This window comes from Oreochromis niloticus, linkage group LG9 (genome assembly GCF_001858045.2).
Source record: "Oreochromis niloticus isolate F11D_XX linkage group LG9, O_niloticus_UMD_NMBU, whole genome shotgun sequence".
Taxonomy (NCBI): domain Eukaryota; kingdom Metazoa; phylum Chordata; class Actinopteri; order Cichliformes; family Cichlidae; genus Oreochromis; species Oreochromis niloticus.
Window position 1 is genome coordinate 29,790,259 of NC_031974.2, and position 22,934 is coordinate 29,813,192.

Below are 22,934 nucleotides of genomic sequence, written 5' to 3' on the forward strand. Positions count from 1 at the left end.
TTTGAAGCTTTGTAAGATCCCAAAAGACGCAGGAATAAGTAGTAGTATTTAAGAGTGTAATAACGGACTGAAACAGAAGATGGCAGCACTGCATGTACAAGGATGCCAGCTGCCGTTAAACCCCGAAGAAGAAGAAACTGTGTCCCAGAATTCATAGCGCGGCCCAGCGCAGTTGTCAACAATGGCGGCAGCTAGTTAGTTTTAATGTTACTCTTATTATTCTTTCTGGGTCACAAAATAAACGTTTAACATATTTTCAGGTGAGAATGTAGCTGTGTAAACCTCAAATATCTGCTTAGTCTATCAAGACACCACATATTTTCAAAAGCGCTCCGACGTTTTCGGAGACGTCTGTTACCCACCAGCTCGATAGCGAGCCGGGTTTCTAGGCTCATTAGAGTCGGTGAGAACACCGGACTCCCGGCAAATCGTTTTCAAACTCACCGCCGTCTTTCGCTACTCAGGTTAAACATGTAATATAAGTCACTTAGATAACTTAAAAATGTTATTGTTTGGCTTTTTTTTTTAGTATTTTATTTGTTCCTGAGTAAATTGGTTTGGCTGAGAAATAAAGTTATAGTTTTTGCACAGATGAATAAACGTCAAGCAGACAACTGATTATCAGAAGTGTGAGATGCTCGAGAATATACTCCGGTGTCCTGTTATATTTTAGATAGCAAGGAGCAGACGGCTGAGTTTATTAAACTTCACTGAAACAATCTGCAAATTTCATTAAAAGTGTAATAAACTATCATCTTGTCTTTATTTTTGGTTAGCACATACCTTAAACACTTCAAGCTGTAAGCTAATGATAGTTATATAAGAGCAGACGCATGCTGGTGCAATAAGCTGTACATTTTACGTCCAATGGATGCATGATCTGATTAGTCGACTAATCGCAAAAATAATCGGTGACTAGTCGACTATCAAAATAATCGTTTGTGGCAGCCCTATTTGACAGTATCACAGTATCAGCTTAAAGCACTTGTTGCAGGCTGCTGAGTTTGCATCTTTTGCTGCGAAGTACAGCCAGACTTTTGATCGCTTCGCCTTGGGCATTTTTAATCTGTAGCTCTGCTCTAAAAGAACGTACGTACCTGGCCCCGCCTACTATCCTCGGAAACGTAAAATGATTGGCTAGAATTGGCTCAGGAAAAAAAAAAGCACCGAAATAAAGCACCGAAATGTGTGCTGCTTTTCGGTCTGGTTACTACCGTTTATGTCAGAACCGGTCCCATCATGGCACCGGACACCGGTACCCATCCCTAGTGCCCCGCCTGCAAGGTTTTTGTTTTAGGCCTGTTGCTCTTCAGCATCTAACAAACAGAAACCCATTTTATTCTTCAATACACAAACTAAAGCCAACACACAATATAAATAATAAGTAAATACAGTTGAAGTAAAACAGAACTTCAGTTTGTACTAATACTAAAAAAAAACCCTATAGTCAAATTATACCTTAAATGACAGCCTCTTGGCAGCTTTATATTCAGAATAACACGCTACAGACCAACACAGGAGATCTGGAGAATGCGAGCCTAATATTAGAAGACTTTCTTCAGGGCAATGAAACGTCCTCCCTTTCCCTTAAATAGCCTCATCCTTGTCCTAAATTTCCCAAATGTATTATTCTTTCCAAAGAAATAAATCAAATCTAACATTAGCATGGCTGATGACACCATGCCAAGGCGGCTAGGGCAAAATAAAAATGCCCACATACAGATAGGAGCAAACAAGCAGTCAGCTATGTTGTTCTGTCTGCGAAAGCCCTGCAGGCCCTCGGGCTCGGGAACCACTTCTCCCACTACAAACAGCTCTGCGCTCAAGCCCCAGATGTCTCATTACTGTAAAACAAGCAGAAAGATGAGCGACGTACAAGCCACTGGCCCACAACGCTGCCTCCCTTTCAATTAGAAAGGATTAGCCTAGCCTGAGCGGGCCTTCCTGTGCTGTGATATGCTACCTTGCCTCGTGCAGGACAGCCATATGTCAGAGTTAAATAAATTACAGAGGAGCTGAAAAGCTTGGCGATAGCAGAAAGGGAGTTACGGCTCCACTGAAGTGAACAACAGGCTTAATGGGAGTAGGATGCTATAGCCTCTATAAAACTTTACACCCAATGAAAGGGGGCGTGGGCAGAGAAACAGGTATACGCCTTCCCCCAGTGACTGCCATAAATTAGACCTATAGGATCCCACAATTCCTCGGTGGATTTAGCAGTTTTACTCAGTGTGCATTAATCAAGTGATAAAGCCAAGCCTGTGAAATTTCTGCAGCGTCATGTTTTGGCTACACAAGCTGGACAGCTCTCATCCAGGCCCCGTGACACGCTGTCTAGGATGGGAGACCAAACCTAACGGGATAGCAAGGCCCTCATACTGCCTGCATCAGTCACTTTTATGGGCACAGGGCGGTGTGGGCTTTAACAAGACATTTTACTCGTCAAGGGAACCGACATTACATAACCATAAAACGATGAGGCCCACAAATCACCAGTCGACTTGTGACGCATGGAAGGGCTGGGCTTGTTGTGTGGCTCACAGCCCACTGCCGGTACACAGTCTAGTGTTTGCGGGTGAACGGGTAACGACAACAACAAAAGATCTCCAACGCAGCCCGTTTGCTCTCCGGGCCAGGCGAAAGCAGCCCGAGTGCTGGAGTTACGACAGCGTCCCACACAGAAACCAAAGTAAAACTACACTAACCCCTCTGCCCACCACGCCGCATCATTTTCCAGGGAGTCTGTGCCATAGCTGGAGAGACTCCACTGACCAGGGGCGTCTGTGGTTGAACTGAGCTAGTCTGCAGGTCTGGAGAGGCAGGCAGGCTCCGCTACACCCCTGACATGGAGCACCATCGCAGGGGGAACGTCTGAGTAATGGCGGGGTAACTTGATCCAGGGCTGGGAAGGAGTGGGAGCAGCCCTGACGCCTAAATCATAGCTGTGGGATGGAGGCAGGGAGACACACAAATGTGTCTGGAGGAAAGATATGCCGAGAGATGAGAGGCTGAGGAGACAGTGGGTAGGGCGGGCAGAGAAATGAGCAGCAAAAGGAGAGTGGAGGGGAGGGAAGGTGAGATGGTACATCTGGGAAATGGCCAAATGACAGGGGATGAAAGCGAACGCCTCTCTGCTAACTTTCATGCGAGTGCCATGCGCACCGCCGGGGTGGGAGGGGCCTCGGAGGGACAACAAGGCGTGGGTTTGGGTTTCAAATTCTCAAACCCGTCTCAAACAGAATAAACACGCGTAGGCCCAAAATGACTTCCATTTTCCCTGATGTCTGGAGCTAAGTGAGATACTTAGACTGGCAGACATAAATAAATATATCCCTCTTCATATAGGCCAAAACATTTAACCGGGAATTAACCTGCTCTACGGAGCAGAAAGCACAGAATCACTTTAACACTTACAGAGGCTAGCATAAAATAAATGTCAGTTACGGGCATCATTTTACAGTAACTTCACCAACTAACAGGACATAACTGGCCTCTACAAGTTTCCTCATAACTATTGAACTGTAAGATTAAACTGCCTGCTAGTCCCTAAAAAATGCTTCTTACACAACATTAGTGATAATTTTAAGTGTCATGACTTGGGTCCTGCTTTATTGCGAGATGTGTAGAAAAACAGAGCAGGGTTCACACAGAGTGGAGGATTGGGGGGGGGGGGGGTAGTAGGAGCACCATGCCTTGTTTTCGTAGGGGCCAACAAGAACCAGAACAAATGAAACCTACTTGATTCATGCTTATGGATTTATGCCCAAAGTAACCAGTTTAAATGTCATTTATTTCCTCTTAAGACTTAATGAAACTGAGACTTTTTTTAGATAACTTTAAACTTCAAAAATACTCTTGTTCTGCTTTAGCAACCATCAGTATTTGCAAAACATTACAGCAAAATTAGACCTTTAAAAATACCCTGCTATACACATTTTAAAAACTCCAACACAAAAATAGAGAATGATGAGAAAACCCCATGACTGCACCAACTCATAGCAGGGCTAGGCCACTAAACCACTTCTTCATGATCGTGGCAGAACGCAGCTTCCTTTTCCTAAAACCTTTATATACAAACAGAGAGAACATCCTGCTACACATTTTTAAGAGTTGTTTTCAGTTGGAGGTTAAGCTTGGGGTTAAGGGCTTTGATCAAGGGCACCCCAGTGTAGAGGTATTGCAGAAAAAGGTATATACACTTTCTCACTAGATCTGTAAGAGCTGTAACCGAAACTCGTTATCATAAAGCACCTGATTTGACTTGTGACGCATCACACTGACAAATCTAAAAAGTACCACCCTGTAACCGTTACCGTACAGGGTCGATACTGAAGTCTACTCTCATCAAAGCACTCGGTGGCATTTTTGACCAAAATGGTTTGCTAGAAGTGGAACACAGCCAGGAACTATGCTAATACTCAGAGGGGCAGCCTAATATAATAATATACCTTAGCTGCCTGCAGCCTACAAATCCTGTAACAGTCAGTCATTAGACTTCACATGTAATTTTCATTAACTTTTCTTGGAAACAAGAGTCTAGCAAGACCAACAATTTAGCCGAGAAAGAAATGCTCACCAGACTATTACTGAACCACATCCTCCTTTTTTTCCCCCCCATCCACAATATGGTCACCTATTCATTATTCAGGCTAGAGATGCACTTTCCTTGTTCTTCAATCCGCCACTCTTGACTTCTTTGGGCAGCACTTAACAGACGCAGTGCATATCATCTGCACAGAATTCAGATAGAACTAAAAGAAATGGGGAAAAAAAAGGGGGCTAAATGGGATGAGAAACTTTAAGGTTTTCTTTTCAAAACTCACACAGGAGAGTTCTATCTTTTTAGGAAAAGAGCTGCATGTTAATTCAGTTTTGCAGGGTCTATATTGGGCCCATAATGTAGACGCACCATAACTGAGAAAGTAGGCCAAGCCTTCCAGCAAGTTTCAGCTCAGAAAAACACAATTATTAGCAGCTACACAGTCCGACCTGCGAGCTAATCCATGCAGAATGACGGGCGGAATGTTAGGCTGTATTAACATATCCCTCGTGTAAAATGTCAACAAGTTTTGGGAATGCTCTCAGCTTCTTCTTCGTCTTTTTTTGTTATTCTACTACTTAGGCTGTTACTTCAAAGCTTGGAAACAGAATGATGCCTGAGTGCAGAAATCTGGTGTGTGCATGTGTGTGTGTTTGTGCGTTATGGTAACCTGATCTTGGTTATGATTGAGCGGAAATGTTAGACAAGCATCTAAGTTTCCTCTGCCTGCTTCCACCATCCTCATCTAGCCACATGTGAAACCACAGCTAAGCTGCGCGCCGGCTAGAACTAAATGCTCCGGTCGCTGGCGCTCAAACATGTTTACACGCTGGATGCTGGCCTTTGCATGCCAGCCCCTCGCTCATATTCTGGGAGCAGGGGGGTGGGAGATGTTATCATGTAGCACAATATTTTTTTTTTTTTTTAAAACGTTGAACCTTAAAAGTGTGAGACGTTTCCCACGGTGAGTTGTGTGATAAAGGAGGTCGCTGCAGCCAAACTATGCTGTGTGTGTGTGTGTGTGTGTGTGTGTGTGTGTGCCTGTGTGCGTGTAGGAAGACAGAGAGGGTGTTCCTCATGCTGAGTCATCTGTAGGCCAGAGTGTGGCTCTGAGTCGGTGAAAAAAAAAGAAAAATCTTTAAAAGAAAAATGTGTAGGCTAACCAATTTTCCAAGTGAGCAGAGAGCTGCTCTGTGAAATGAACAATAAAAGTAAATGCAAGTCATTTCCCAGATTTACCGAAGCCACAATCAAAGCTGATTTATGAGTACGTCATTAGCTTTATAAGTGGCTATGTCACATAATCTGGCAGCTAGCCTAAATGAAGTGCACACTCAGTTTACACTGCTGTGCTCAGCTGGAGCGACCTGCGCTCATGTCACATGAGACAGTCCTTGCAAGGCAAACATAAAGCAGCCATTTAAAGGCAGAGAGCGCCATTCTGCGCAACGCAAAAGGGCCACTTCACTCGAATTAGGTAAAATCAAAACATTTTGCCACTTATCTAGCCATGCAGGTCTGATGTCTATTAGCTCAGATTCTACTGTTCGAGGGGATCCTGGGTGCCCATGCCGTAGCCCCATGGTTCTTCTACCCGGGGTTTAAGCTGTGTGGCATCTTACTGATATTTCAGGAAGTCCCACAACAGTTACCCACAGGAAAGATACACAACAGAGCAAGCTTTAGGGGAATGTCCTAATTAAATTAGTCTAGCTACGAGGTGCAGCCATCATATACATTTCTAAATCCTGGTGACTTCCTTTTTGAGTTACTGCATTTACAGAGATTTTCAGAAAACTTGACCTCTGACCTTGAATATGAGGTCATACGTAATTGGAATTTTTAATACATACACTACCGGTCAAAAGTTTTAGAACACCGCAGTTTTTCTAGTTATTCATTGCAATTCAAGTCGTTCAAGTTTAGTGAATAGCTTGAAATGGTACAAAGGTAAGTGGTGAACTGCCAGAGGTTCAAAAACGCTAAGGTTACCCGAAACTGAAAAATAACATAGATTTTAGAATGATACAAAAAGGCCTTTTTCAGGGAACACAATATGGGTTAACAATTTAAAGCTGTTCTGCGGCAATAAAGGTTGATCAAGCCTTGAAAGCTGGTGCTACTAATTCCTACAGGTGCTCCAACTTTCCTGGATTACTTATAACCCCCTCTGTCTGCATAAAAGCAGTGTTGGAACACACTGTGGTTCCATACCCTCATGAGCATCAGCTGAACAATATTGTAGTGCAGAAAGTATTGTGTGGCTACAAAAATGGGGATTAACAATGGGAGAGAGACAGAGCATCATAACACTTAAAAATATAGGCCTTTCCTACAGAGAAATTGCAAAGGTGTCAGTGAGTACAGTTTCCTTCACCATCAAAAGGCACTCAGAAACTGGGGCAAACTCTGACAGGAAGAGGTCTGGCAGACCCAAAGCCACAACTGAATCAGAGGATAAGCTTCTGAGAGTTAACAGCTCGTCTGACAGGCGGCTTACAGGACAACAGCTTAATAGTGGTCGTAGTAAGCAAGTCTCAGGCATAATAAAAGGCATCATTTTCAATAAAAAACTAGAAAAAATGGGGTGTTCTAAAACTTTTGGTAGTGTATGGTATCAATTTGAAAATCCTAGGTAACTAGATCTTGACCTTCATGTCACGTTCTATTCAAACTCGTCCAAGATTTTAGTAGATCCATCTGTGGTCTCGGTTTGAAATCCTACGTCGACTCATTCTTGAGTTATCGTGTTCACACAGTGGGTGTCCGAGCCACTCGCCACGCCCCATCAGCGGGGTGTTACACAGCTGAAGGGTAAAAGGAGAAGATTTCTCCAATCTGCTGCATCAGGTTTCATATTATCTGTAGCAATATTATATCGATATTTAAGTTTAATTTCTTAATCATATCCTTCAATAATCAAATCATGTTTTAAATGTGACACACACAAACTCCACTTTTTCCACCTTTTTTAGGATTATCATCATTGTTGTTGTTTTGTTGTTATGTTTACTTTTATTTGAGTCATTTTAAACTGTACTATCATTTTAATTTTTTTCCCTGTACCAGTAAGACCAAGAATCAAGACTATTTCTATATATGTATACAAATGTATAAAAATTACAAGTTAAACCCTACAACCACAACACACCTACCAAATATATTGTACTGCTCTAAATTTATTTATTTATTTTACTGAAACCTTTCCTCTTTCTTTTCACTTTTCCTCACACTTAATCGTTTGTACAGCATGCAAATACTCATTTTCTTATGCAAATATTGGCAGTGTGCTGCCATCACACCTCACTGCTTGGGTTAACAGCGCCTGCAGCTTTGATCAAGGATCCTGACCATTTTGGTGATCAGATAATAGCTTTGTGTTTACAACATCAGAAATCATTGAAATAAATTCATTACAATACTGAGTGAGAGTGGAGGAGATCACCAAATGTTCTGTTCAGCTCACAAGAAACCAAAAACTACATTTGCTATAACATGTAATATACTGTCTCTATGCTGTCTGTGGCAGCTTTGCTATAAAAACTACTTTCAGTAATGTATCCATTATGTTCAATTAGTCGACTGACTAATTGTCAGGAATTTCTTCTCCAGTAGAAAGCAGTTCTAGAGAAATCTTTCGATTTTCCCATAGAAATAACGGCCAGGGACGCACACAGCAAGGACTTCACAAATATTCAGGTCACTAAGAGTGAAAGGCAACCAGCTGCTCTGCTGCCTTTAATGCTTCATTTAAGTTCACAATTAATATGCTGCGCTCGTCTCCGTGGGCATTTTATTTTATTCTAAAGAAGAGAGTAAATAAAATGACAAGTGCAGCTTATTCATTATTACTTTAAATTAGCTGAAAGTCCAGCAGTGCTTATATATTTTTTTTTATTTTAATTTTTCCTTTTTCAGAGTTTTTCCTTCCATAAAAGACGTTATTACCCAGGGCCAAAGGAAACACATTAGCACTGTAAATGTTTGATTGACAGGGTTTATGGAATATTTATTCTTATGATATAGTCAGACATTCTGGGGACACATTTATCCCTTTTAATTAAGGGAATGATTAATTTAAAATGTTAGCATATTTCTTTCCCCATCAATCCAAGAGAACACTGCATATACTATCAGTTTACCAGTGGACTGTCCTCCTAACTTTTGTTGCTGCTAGCTGGCTAGCCCCTGCCCACTGCATGTTTTCACTGCCAGTTAGCTCAGCTGCCACCCGGGTGGATAAATTCCTGTGATCCGTCAGATCTCTTTAATATGATCAGCTGTGAAGTGGATGATCACACTAACCAGAACCTGCATCTGATGGAGAGCTGATGGCATCGAGTACATCAAGTTCAGCAAGGCAGCAGTTTAGGGATGAGAGAGAAAATTCCTCTGTTCATCTATTTGCCAAAAGCTACTGGATAGTTTGAATATCTGCAGACGACTACCTGCTATAAAGTATTAATTAATAACTTGGTAGCGCGCGTCTTATATTATACACACACACCTAGACAGGACAAAATTATTAAGTGCTGTTAAACAGAGCAAGGAATTTAACACAGCTTTTCCAAGAATCCTAGTTATATTTTGGATGCTTAGATTATTCTGCTTGAAATTTAATTTTTCCACAGCAACAATAACAACAATTATTTGGTTTTTGCCCGTGACAGCTCCAACCTTTTCTGAAGTTTGTATGCTGTGTATAAACTGGAAGCTCACTCTCAGTTTTAACTTGACTTTACAAACTTTGAGCATTACAAAGTTAAAGCACATGCACAGCATTGGTCAGTTTTTCAGGGGGACTAGTAATACCGATCATACCCATTTTTATTTTTTTCTAAAATAATGCTGTTATTGTGAGCAAATATATAAATATGGCAGACTTCCATACTATGTAATGTGTACTATTTTGTCAGGCTAAAAGAGGTGATGATCATGATGACTCCCTCCTGGCTACTCCATGCTTTCATTCACACACTCTAAAGCTGCATGCCTGGATATTACCCCCAGGCTAGGACACTGTTTGTAGAGAGAGAGATTTTCCTGTCAGTTCTTCAGCTTTTCTTTTCTTTTTTTGGTTTCATTGTTTTTTCTGTGAGCCAGCCAATCAGAACAGAGACAGAATGCAGGATTTCCAGTGATGACAACAAGCTCAATCACACTGGAGAGGCTGGTGGTAGGAAACTGAGTGGTGGCGGTTACTGTTTGTGAAGCATGTGTTGGAGGAGTTTTGTTATGAGTGTAAGACCTCCACCAAACGCAGAAAGTCATCTTCTGATTTGAGTGGCGTGACCTGTTTTCCATCATCAGCACAAATATCGCTGAAACAGCAATTTCTGTGAATAAAGGGTTTTCCAGTGAAAACATTTTTTTCTGTTAATGTGCCACCACAAGAGATATTCTGCACTTCTGAATTAGTTCTCACTGGCATCAAATCAAGCAGACCAGCAAAAGGAGAAAAAGAGCTCTTCTCTAAAACACTGCCAACTCTTGAGCAAGGCACTGAAATGAAGTTTCAGACTTTCCCACAGTAAAGATAGACTGTTACAGCATCTTTATTATGTATAAATAAATAAATACTGGGCTGCTGTAGATGGTGACCATAATATATAGCTGTGTCTAGAAAGAAAGCCCAAGAATACTGGCTGGAACATGTATACCACAGCAAGACAGATTTCCAGCTCCAAATAGATGGCTCTGACTGGCGGGGAATTTTCTCCCTCGATCCTATCCAAAATCCGTCATTAAAACATCTTTAAAAGCATTTAATATCCACTTTCCATCTTCTGTGAAAGAACTGAAAAGGGCATCAACAGCAGCCCGTCAGCCTGTTTACTGAGATTAGAACTGGAACCAAAAATCTAAAGACCACATAACGGTGTAACAAAGATTTCATTCCGTTTCTAGGACATGTCTCGTTGTTGTCATACTACAAATTCTCTGACTCTTCCACAGCTCCCATAAACAGACAGCTGCTCTAAAACTGAAGCCTGCAAATCACAGGAGGTCTATTAAAGACGCCAACCCTCCTCCAGCCTTGGATTTCCACTGTGTGAAAATGTCACTAAGCAATGGCAATTAAGTCAAAACCTTGACTTCCACATCAAACAGCATGCCTGAAAGAAAAAAAAACAGAAAGAAGCCCTCTGTGGCTCTAAAAACGAGCAGCGAGAAGGTTTTGCTGACTCAGGAGTGACGGTTCCACTGTGACGCATGGATGCGCAAACCGGGCCGACATTGGAAGAGTGATCAGAGGGAAACCTTACCTGCCATCTCATCACAAAAATCAACATCTGGATAAGCCAGACTGCACTTGGAAACAAGCGCTCTGGACACATGCAGGTAAACTGAGCTCTTCTGGGACTATCACCAGAGGTATGTTTGGAGGGGGGAAAATGAGCAGCATTTGATGAAAAGAACAGCTTGTCAGCTGTTAAGCACAGAGGTAGAAACATTTTTGGGGGTTGGACAGCAGCCACTGGCACATAAAACAATGCATAGAGAGTGGGGAGAATGGATTCCCCTAAATACTATTTCAGAAATACTCAGTATTGCTGATTTCATCTGCTTTTATTCCAAAGCAGGAATACCATACCACCATCTCCTGTGCCACTGCCCAAGATCGCAGAGTTGAACTTCAGGATGACAGACTCAGTGAGCGCCCATGATAACAATCAGTTATTTTTCAGAAGATAATATGTAAAATAAGTGTTCACAGAGGGTGAATGTATAATCACATCACATGTGCACATTCCAATCTCCACTACAAATCACAGGCAGTTCTGTGTCAAGCACTGCACACAGTTTCACATGATTAAAAACTGATTAAAACACTCTGAAACAAATTGTGCACATGTTGAAGATGTTCTTTCGTTCTGATCATCTTTTGGGAAGCTCTTGAATAAACACCACAGCTCTTAATCTGCAAAGGGCCTAAGGTGGATAATATACAGTACGTCTATTATTATCTACTTTGAAAATCACATATGCTATAATAAAATCACAACTTCTTACAATTAAAAAGTGTTTTGGGGCTGGGTCTCATTGCAGTGCTGCAAAACGTCCTAGAAATTCTTGGCAACATGACTTGCAGTGTTCTTTATTTTAGATATTTGACACACATATTTGTATAAATGACAAAATCTCTGCCAGCCCCTAAATGTCAGCTGGCATTATACTGCATATCCTGGCTAAACCCCGGACCCATCTGCACAGCCTTAGTTATAACGTCTACAGCAATCAAGGCTGATATCCATCAAATTTATACACACTGGGGCTCCAGCTCGATCCTCCACTCACTCCACTCACATGTTAAAAGCCCAGAAACTGGGCTGAGGACAGAAGTTGGGTTGCATTCAAAACAATATGAATCAGCCTAGTATCTGCTTCCACATGTCTCAGGTCTGCTTTGTGTCAGTGTACACACCTCACTGCAGGGAATCCTATCCTGATGACGTATTTGTGCACAGCACAGCTGCAGGGTTAGCCGCAGGCCTGCTCTGCATTAGCTACACACAGTCTGTGTGACATCGTAGTTACATTTCCTCTACCCACCGTGTGATGCATGAGTACTTTAACACCAAATTCAACACTTTCTGGAGACTGTTATTTCAGTTTGAAGCCGCTATCCATACTATAAATCCACACCAAAGCCAGGGATTGTTCCCGCTGCAAGTACAAGGCACCCTGACAACACTGCAAAGCGAGCCGTTTTCAGCCTCGTTTTTTCCCCCTGTAAGCTACGGGTCGGGTGCAAATGTTGAATAACCTTTAAACTTGTCTCACCTGGATCCCCAGTTATGTGGCGGATGTGCCCTCAAACTACAGGTTGGCTCATTTTTCTTAAAAACCTGGCAAAAGCGTCGATCCTCAAAACTGTTTCTCTACAGCCATTTTGAGCCAAACCAACCGCCTGATCCGGCGAGGGGTTAGGAATGTGTACGACTTATTAAGCGCTTACTTTTCTCAACGTTTCCACACTTGAACTATATTTTAAAAGTTAAACAACAAACAATTATGCCACTCTGCACTGGCGCTATCGGTCTGAGTGAAAAGGGAAGAACATAATACAGTCGCTCATTTCTTTTGTCACCCCGTTTAGGCATAAATAGTACGGCCCGTAAAATTCCGGGGACCTACTTTCCTCTGTTCTGTCAGAGCAGCCAATGAGTGGCCGTGTAATAACCTGTAGCAGCGCAGCACAGCACTGAAACTGTCAGACAGCTCAGACACATCAAACATTTAAGAGCGGGCTGGTGGGGGTCACTGCAGGACACGGTAACAGACGCATAACGGTGTTACAAAATTTTAGATGAAAACACTTAACCACGTACTGTATGTGTGCAGCATGCAACAGGGCATTTCAAGGCTGCAGTGACACAAGGGACCCCATTCCTTTGGAGGAACCTCAGTCTTACCTTGTAGGAATGCCCTTACACATATTTTTGTTTAACTGAGTTTTTACTTATTAGTATTAGTAGTATATAAAGGTAGCATCTAAAAACAACTATAATTCTGCATCAAAAAATCACAGTAAAAATTGGGATGTCTCAAACACTGATGATAAATAATCATTCACTGTTTTATTTTTGTTTTATTTTGAAATTACTTAATTTAATTCTGTTTCCTACTGCATCTGCGTGTCTTTTCAGTCAGTTAAATTCCATATGTAATGCAGTGCAAAAGTCTTGAGCCACACAATTTTGTTTTCTTTGTATTTTACCAGGAAAGCAGTAAATAGGTGGAGTGATTTTTTTTTTTTTTGAAACTGCACAAATTTAAACGGTAACACAAAACAAAGAGCAAAAACAGTTTGTACAATTCTAGCAAGCTTGAAAGTGGATACTTGGTTTGACAACCTCTATTACTTTATCAACGCTGCCAATTCATCTGTTTATTCCTTGCATTACTGTCTTTTTTCTTTGGATGACTGTCTTTGCATTTTGGCATGTTTCACATAGACTGTATATAAACGATGACTGCACAGTTGTGAATGTCATGATAATTTTGCACTTATAATGATTGCTTTAAACTGTTCTTTTTCCAGGGTGGAATGATTGTACAGCATACATGTTTAATGACTTTTATAAACAAAAATTGAGTTCACCAATTTGAATTTATTTTTGATTTTATATAATATATATTTTAATAAGTGGTGCTGAAGGTTATACAATATCCTTTAACTCAACAAGTCCTATTAACTTCTTGTTTGTCATAAATGACTATAACTGGTAGTTTCACTTACACAGCACAAAAAAAGTATTAGTCACTCATCGGAATGACTAATACTCAGAACAATGGGGAAGTCCAAGGAACTCAAGGAGGGTGTCTTGGGGCTATTTCTAAACAAATGCAAATTCCAAGATCTTTGGTTTAAACAATTGTAACTAAGCGCAAGTTATTCATATGTAAACCTGGTAATGTGTTAGGAACAAAAGGATCCTACGCCATTTGATGGAAATGACACCCTGAAAATGAAAGTGAAAAAATAATGCAGCAAGCTAGTCCATTTAGCTGAAATTTCATTGGAGCAACTCAAAATGGTACTCAGTAGTTTGTATGACCCCTACATGCTAGTATTCCTGCAGCTAATAATATGATGGATGGTGTCCTGGGGGACATCCTCCCAGATCTGGACCAGGGTCTCACTGAGCTCCTGGACAGTCTGAGGTTCAAGCTGGTGGCACCGGATAGACCACAACATAATGTCCCACAGATGTTCTATTGGATTTAGGTCAGTCGAGCATGGGGGCCAGTCAATGGTGTCAATTCCTTTATCCTCCAGGAACTGCCTGCATACTCTCACCACATGAGGCCGGGCATTGTCGTGCAGCAGGAGAAACCCAGGACTACCTGCACCAGTGCAGGGTCGGACAATGGGTCCAAGAATCTCATCCTGATACTTAATGGCAGTCAGGGTGCCATTGTCTAGCCTGTAGAGGTCTGCATGTGCCTCCCCAGACCATTCTTGACCCACCACCAATCTGGTCATGCTGAACAATGTTAGAGGCAGCATAACGTTCTCTACAGTTTCTCCAGACCCTTCCACATCTGTCACATGTGCTCAGGGTGAACCTGCTCTCATCTGTGAAAAGCACAGGGCGCCAGTGGTGGAGCTGCCAATTCTGGTATTCTATGGCAAATGTCTGTTGGGCTCCATGGTGCCATGGAGTGAGCACAGGGCCCACTAAAGGACGTTGGGCCTCATGTCACCCTCATGAAGCCTGTTTCTACTTGTTTGGTCAGAGATGGTGACCTGCTGAAGGTCATTTTGTAGCTCTGGCAGTGCTTATAATGTTCCACTTTATACAATTGAGCAGATACCGGTCCTGCTGATGGGTTAAGGACCCTCTCCAGCTCAGTGAATAACTGTCTGTCTCCTGGAATCTCCTCCATGTTCTTGAGAGTGTGCTGGGAGACACAGCAAACCTCACGGCAATGGCACGTATTGATGTACCATCCTGGTTGAGTTGGTCTACCTGTGTAACTTCTGTAGGGTCCAGGTTTCCTTCATGCTACCAGTAGTGACACTGACCCTCGCTGAGCATAAAACTAGTAAAAACACAGTCATAAGGAGTGGCCTCCACCTTAAAACCCTTCCTGTGTTGGGGTAATCTCATTGTTGCTTCTCTAATGCAGCTGTTGTTAATTTCATTATAACACCAAAGCAGCTGAAACTAATCAACAACCCCCTCTGCTACTTAACTGATCACATCAATATCCCACAAGTTTAACTTACTTGATGCTGTCCTCTGATTAAAACGTCTTCCTTTAATTATTATTATTATTTGAATAGTGTAGATAGACTGAGTTCTTAGTGCAGTGTTCTCTATATAAATGTATTTGATCCTTCAATAATAGAGGACAGGATAACAAGTACACTCAGAGCAGTTAGAGTCTTAATGATAGCAATATTTCTGCATTATCTAGTTTGTGTTTGTTGATGCTTCGGGCTCCTTTAAGAATTCTAATGAAGTCCATATTAATTGCTGCATTACATTACTGGATGAGTCAGTTATGACACTTATGCATAACCAAAAACATACACATTTGGTACATGTAAATTGATGCGCACACGGATACACACACACACACACACACACACACACTGCCTTTCTGCTGGTGTTTCACACTGCATTCTTGGTGCAATGAAGCATGGTGTTGTTAGTTTTGCAATTTGAGTCACCTGGGGCTACACATGTCCCATTCTGTTAACCGCTGTCAAAGGCCGCAGTGTATAGTCTGTGGCAGGTGGCAATGCTGTCTGCTTGTGCGTGCTTGTGTGTGTGGATGACAGACAGAAAAAGAAGCATTCGGTTACATGCTACTTCGGATTTCTCCATCTTTTTTTCTTTCTTTTTTGTGTGTCTCTGTTCTTCTCCTGCACACACATGCATGCTCAGACACACACAGCTTTGAGAACAAAGGCATGTAATCAGGAACTTCAGTACAGGTGTTGTCACTGCTGCTTTTACTGAAAGCCTCTGTTTCATGCTGATAGTGCTCGGCAACTGATATCAATATTTCTCATCTCCCAAAACAGGATATGAAAGAGAGCTGCCTTTTTCGATGAAACACAGAGGTACCACTCTCGAGCATTTGTGTCTCATAACTGTAACGCTTGATGAAATCATCAGGTATCACTGTGAAACGTATGATTAAACATCCAAAATGACATTCTGTGGCTGCGTCTTTCCCTCTGGGCAGTGCATAGGAGCTGCTGAAGCTTTTATTTTTAACAACACATAGAGGTCTTAACTATGGAAAAAAGTAGTTGTGGCATCCCTACTTTGTGATCAATACAAGGATCTTTAGCTCAGGGCCAAATAGAATTAAGAATTGCTTTAGGATAATGACAGTATCGACCAGCGCTCAGCAAAGCGTTTCAAGTCATGGCAGGTTAATTCCCTTCTATGAAGGTGTATGGGGAGCCAGTCAGAGGCAGGTTTGGTGGTCAAAGTAATCCTCTCTAGCGTGGTGCTGCTGCTATAGCTCTATGTGCAGCCACTACCCCCGCTAAAAGCCACTGCAAAATGATTTATGACATATTCTTTGGAAGCTGAGACCTTTCAGAACCTCTATGCCATCACAAAAGTGAAGAAATTCTGGCAAACTCTGACATAGACCGCACTAGTAAAATTTAACCACTGCAAGGTTATGGAATAATTTATCCTCTTCTTTGGCATGCGCGCACATACCTGCGAAACCAAAAGTCCTGAGGCGACTCATGGATGACATGTCATGAATTACAGGTCAGAGTGAGTTATAGCCGGATCCGCCTACAAAGCATTAAGGCTGACATTGTAATATAACATAATAACACAATTGCAGATGAGAAAAAATGGTTCGGCAACATTCGTAGGAAAGAATGAGCTCTTTACGCGAGCTTAAAGAACCAAGGACAAGAACCCAAACTAAGAAAAAAGAGCAGTATAAGGCCTCCCTCTCCTTTTCCAGCTGATATATTTTTCAGCGAGGTACTCTGAGCATTCCTTCTTGCATATTCCCTCTATGAATAAAAGTATTTTACCTTGCTCATTATGTGAGACGTTGAGGTGTTTTGATGTTTGGAGATGAAAATGCTTTGAGATGAAATATTCATTTTTTTTAGTTGGCTTAATTATGTATGTGTCCACTGTCAAGTTGGAAACTGCTGCTCCTGTGAGGGATGTTTCAAGCGTACCTTTTTGCCATTGGCACAGAATACATTACCTCCTTATTACAGGGACTGCCTGGCATACACTCATATGCAACCTTATGGAAATATTAAATGAAGAGGCTGCACACCTCAATGGACACACTGAATAAGCATGAGCGTCTCTCGGTCGTGACTCATAATGCGAAGATTGGGCTGATTGTTGCTTTTGGCTCACCTATTGCGTCATCCATTGTTTTACCAAGGCTTTCAGTGAAAGAGTAAACCTGAGCTCCTTGGTCCTTTATTTCAATTAACCCTTTCCGTTCAATAAATAACGACTTCTTTGTTTTAACTCATAAACCAGTGATGGTGGTGGTGCCTTAGATGCAATATGGCTGCATTGAAGTCACATCCAGTTGCGTGTGGCCAGGCTAGGGGGAATTTCCCAAGAAGCCACATCAAAAGGAACAGGCCAGCTTTTGAGGAAATGCTCAAAATGGAAAGTAGATGAGAAGATCAATACCACACTTATGTCAGTACAGTAAATGTGAAGCTATATTTAGTAGCCTCTTAGCTTAGCACAAAAATTTGAAAAAGGCGAAACCATCTAAAGCCATAACCCGTACAAAAATCAGAATGTACAGTTGGCAAAGTTTATCAGACAAGACTTCAGTTATTGAAATGCAGATGTGCTGATGGGCAGATTTTGTTTCCCTGGAAATAGCATAGCTGTTTTCCTGTAATGTTATGCTAAACCCCATGCTAGTGCTAAACCCTAGGTTATGTTAGCTGCACTATCATGGCGTTTAGCTATTGAACAAGGCACATTATAACAGAGATTACTATTTTCAGCTCTTCATTTTTGTTCTGGGACTCATTTAGAGTAGTTTTGCATGAGCTGTTGTTAAAAAAAAGTATATATCTTAAGTTGACCCTTTCGCAGCCTCCTAACCCTAGAATGCTAACATCAGGTGATTTTCACCCACGCAATTGTAGTCACAAACACATTCCCAGTTCCATCATTTTTAATAGAAACTTTTTCATTAACAATATTTCCTAATGTTTCACTAATTTTAGAACCTTTTTATAGGGTCCCCCCATGATAGCGTTTTTCGTGTTATTAAAATAAACAAACAGAAAACTTCAATTTTTAGATGGAAAGTATCTTTTATGTTATATTAAATATATTACGTTGACTAAAATAAACCCAAGATTAAGGATAGTGTTAGAAAAATGCACATTAGTAGCCTATACTGTGTTGCAGACACAGACAACTGGAGACATCATGGCATAAGCATTCCTGTTAGGCTTCTTAGGAGTCGGCTAAGAGACTGTTACTCAAATGATTTTGTATGTTTCTCTAAAGTTTAATCCAGCAATATGTGCAAAGTCTTTAATCAAAATGACTTTTAATGCTAAAACAATTTACTGTTTTATAAAAAAAAAAGCTGAAAAAAAATTGTAAAATATTTTTTGATTAAGATGTCAAATTACACACAGATAAATTTTCTGTAATGGTTCAGTATTATGCTCCATTGATTTCTTTACTTTTTAGAGAAGTCCAATGTCCCAACCCAGATTTGGGTTTATAATATAACAAATTCAGTTCAATGAACTTATTAACTTTTAGTTTTAAACAGAGTTTGATGGCTTTCTAAAATATTTGCATTTTCTTGTTTGTTTGTTTTTTACCAGTGGCATAATTTGGTGATGCTGACTGTCATTGATGAAGCTATGCCCATCTCTCCAGATCCTCTCCACCTTCATCCAGAGTCTGCTGTAATCAAGTGGAAAAAAAATATGTACTTTTACTTGCTGTTATAACTCACTGGTTGGCAGTAAAGCTACTAATTCATATAGTACCTTTTACACAGTGGCAAGTTATGCCTAATTTACAGGCCTGCTCTATCTAGCAGCTCTGTATTCAACATTCTTTATCCCGTATGTCCAAACCATTTCAGTTTTGCCTCTCCAACTTTGTCTCCCAACTGCTCAACCTGATCTTCTGATATGCTCACTTCTTCCATCAACTCCATCCTGAATTCTTTGCAACATTCTTCCTTCTTTGACTTCCACCATTTAATCCTGGCCTCTGCCTTCACTTGCTTCTTCATATTCTTGATTTCCAAAGCCAGACTAGAGACAAACATCTAATGCTACATTCTCCCTTAACATCACCTTGCACTCTGTCTCTTCCAACTTCCAACAGTTTCCAACTTCAAACCCATGATTCTGTCTCTTCTCGCACTATTCACATATTCTACCTCCAAGATTACCTATATTCCATCTACGTACACCATGATAGAATAGTTTGAATCTACCTCAGATGCTTCTGGCTTCATCTCCCTTCCACACGGTCACCTACATGCACAATAAATCTACCTTCCTTCTCTCCAGCATATCAGCCAGATCTCTCCATTTACCAGTCACAGTCCCTCCATTTTTTGTCTATAATTTCACCTCCACATTCCCTTCCTTTCCTTCTCCTTCACTGTCTCCTCACTCCTTCCCTGTCTCCTGCTCCCTTGTCTTCAGCAAAAGTAGCACAGTTGCCACCGTCACCCTGTTGGCCAAGCTTCAGCACTGTTGTTAACCCAGGCCAGACCGCTCCTCTGTGGAAATCTCATTCTTTACGATCCACATGCATAATTTTATGCCAGATGCACTTCCTGCCAGGCTTGGGACCAAAACTGGGAGTAGACAGCCTTGCCCCCCCCCCCCCCCCCCCCCACATGGGTGGTTTGTGGGTGTCCTTGCATTTGTGGCTATTTAAAGTTTCCAACAGCCTAACTTCTGCCTGGCTTTGTTGCTCCTCTCCCTTCAAAAGCACTAAAGTCAAGACTCTTTGGCTCCTTTCAAAGCTGTAAACCATGAAAATGAAACACTAGTCTATCTGACTTTCAGTTTTGTCCAGATGTCGCTTTGAGTACAGATGTGTGATGTTCTCCACGTGTTTCTAATATGGAGTTTCACTGCACACTTGGCTTACACCTTCAGGGTGAATACTCAAGAGGTGATTGAGGTGAAGAGATTGGTTCAACTACATGAATCTACTGTATATAAATCACCACTCTTGTCAGTACACCTTAAAAGACCAGTAAGCTAAATTAGTGATTTGGTATTAAGTTCTACACGTGGTATCATCATATAATCTTCCCCAGCAAAAAACACACAGTTTATTTAGGCCAACAACATGAGCATTACACTATATTCTATACAGTATACTGTCCTTTCAAGTACTGCCAGCAAAGGCTTAGAATAAATCAGTGTTTAACCAAATCTTGCAATGCGTCATTGATAATTTCCATAACTACAAGAATCCCACTGTATTTCTTAAAACCTTTCCCCATCAAAAACAGCACCCACTGCTGAGTGAGTTTCCTCGTCCTCAACACCCCATTACGACACGAAACGCGCTCTATCTCTGTACATGTTTATTTCCAAAGCCTCCCTGGTTGTTATGTTATTATTACAGTCATTTCCTGTGCTGGAATTTCATTTTGGGGCTCCCCTTTTGCTCTTAAAACTTACTAGCAGCCCGTCACCCTTTCAGCACCTCTGGCTGGCTCTTGTAAAGGTGTGGGTGGCCGTGCTTGGACCCTGAAGTGGTCGCACGGACGCTGAGCTGTGAAATTACATTAAGCCGCCAGGCTAAGGCCCATGGCAATCCTCCCTTAATGAAAACTGTTTCGCAGCACAGGCTGCTCGGAGCACCGGAGACAATCTGTTTGACAAGCGGGGTTTAATATGGAGAGGTTGAGTAAAGGGACACCATAGTAATTGCTGGCATTTTGGATGTTCATTTATAGTGCTCCGCCGCTATTCATGTGCACAGAAAAATGTTCTGATGTTCTGTGAGTGTGTGTGGGAAAGGAGTAGGTGTGCGGTATTCATATTCATCCAGTGAAAACATCAGTGGCCTATCACAGATTGAAACATAAGCACATACACAAACATAAACCACCCACGCGCTATTTACTCATAGAGCCTCACTATTGTACCTGTAACTGCATACTCTCAGATGTGTTTCCTTGTAATGGAACTGTGACATATAGATTCATATCATCAGTTGGGGGAATGACGTGTAGAAGTGGGTATTAAAAGGTCACACAATCAGCGAAAAGTACACCGTTATATTATGGGAGCCACCGCATTTAATTTTAGTAACATGAAGAGGAAAATCAGGAGAAAATGTTCTAAATAAAAACATTTGCTAAAAGAGATATCGCCTTTTTGTTAACAGAAGTGGTTGAAATGAAAAGCTTTTGACATAACGTACAATTTGCACCTAATTTTAAACTACAAAACCATGCAGAGTGGGGCAGCATTACTCAGATGGACTTGTTTTGTGTGTAGATTACCAAAAAGATAAAGGTAAACAAACTTCAGGGTGAAGGAGATGAGACTCGGAGCCAAATGACTCATTTGCAGCTTTCACTTCAGCTCAGACGTTGAGAGGACACTAAACTAAGTTTAACGATAAGTTATAAGTTATCCTATTAGTTTTTACATTTTACAGCTGTTTTTTTTCTACAGCGGGACATCCCCCCATAACAACTGCAGAGTCATAATGATCATTTTAAACATTATATCATACACCGATCAGGCGTAACATTATGAGCACTGACAGATGAAGTCAGTAACACTGATTTTCTCTTTTTCATGGCACCTGTTAGTGGGTGGGATTGGTTAGGTACCATTTTGTCCTCAGAACGAGAAATAGAGTTTGACACAGGCCAAATTGTGATGGTTAGATGACTGGATCACAGCATCTCTGAAACTGCATCTTTGTGGGGTGTTAGAATAAAGGTGAACTGAACATCAGTTTGTTGTGTATGGGGCTGGAAAGCCGCAAACCAGTCATGGTCCCAATTATGATCTCTGTACACCGCTGAAAGCACTAGCAGTGGACATGTCAGCATCAGAACTGGACTACGGAGCAATTCAATTCAATTCTATTCAATTCAATTCAATTCAGTATTCAATTTATACAGCGCTAAATCACAACAATAGTTGCCTCAAGGCAATTTATATTGTAAGGTAGACCCTACAATAATACATACAGAGAAAAACCCAACAATGATTTGACCCCTATGAGCAAGCACTTTGGCAAAAGTGGGAAGGAAAAACTCCCTTTTAACAGAAAGAAAGCTCCGGCAGAACCAGGCTCAGGGAGGGGCGGGGCCATCTGCTGCGACTGGTTGGGGTGAGAGAAGGAAGACAGGATAAAAGACACGCTGTGGAAGAGAGACAGAGATTAATATGGAAGAAGGTGGGCTGGTCTGATGAATCGCATTTTCTTTTACATTACCTGGATGCTGTGAAAGGATGTACTATGGGAAGATAACCAGCCAGCGGCAGCAGTGTGATGCTTTTGGGCAATGTTCTCCTGGGAAGCCCTGGGTCCTGCCACCAATGTGGATGCTATTTTGACACCTACCTAAGCATTGTTGCAGACCATGTACACCGTTTCATGGAAACTGTACTCTCTGATGGCTGTGGCCTGTTTCAGCAGGATAATTCACCTTGACACAAATCAAAAATGATTCGGGAATAGTTGAAGGAGCACAAAAGAATGAGTTTGAGATGTTGGCTTGGCCCCCGAATTCGCCAGATAGGCAGGTGTTCATATTGTTACGCCAGATTAGTGCAGGTCTGCAAAGCGCTGTGGGGCACCTGTGGTTCACTTTGGAGGTGCAAATATAGAGAGCCTGAATAGAAAGAAGTTCCAGTGTAATAATGTCTCCACCTTTCAGT

General features: G+C 41.5%; 1 protein-coding gene across 4 annotated transcripts in view; it reads right to left on the reverse strand.

The window, feature by feature from the left end:
- The window catches only part of znf438 (zinc finger protein 438), a 48,424-nt gene extending 35,948 nt beyond the window's left edge, over nucleotides 1-12,476 (reverse strand). For 3 of the 4 annotated variants that reach the window (XM_025910327.1, XM_003450225.5, XM_005471630.4), the window contains exon 1: nucleotides 12,326-12,476. The gene's annotated coding sequence lies outside the window, so the exon portion shown is untranslated. The remainder of the gene's footprint in view (nucleotides 1-12,325) is intronic. The other variant, XM_025910328.1, reaches the window with a different exon arrangement.
- Between the last annotated feature and the right edge of the window lie 10,458 nt (nucleotides 12,477-22,934).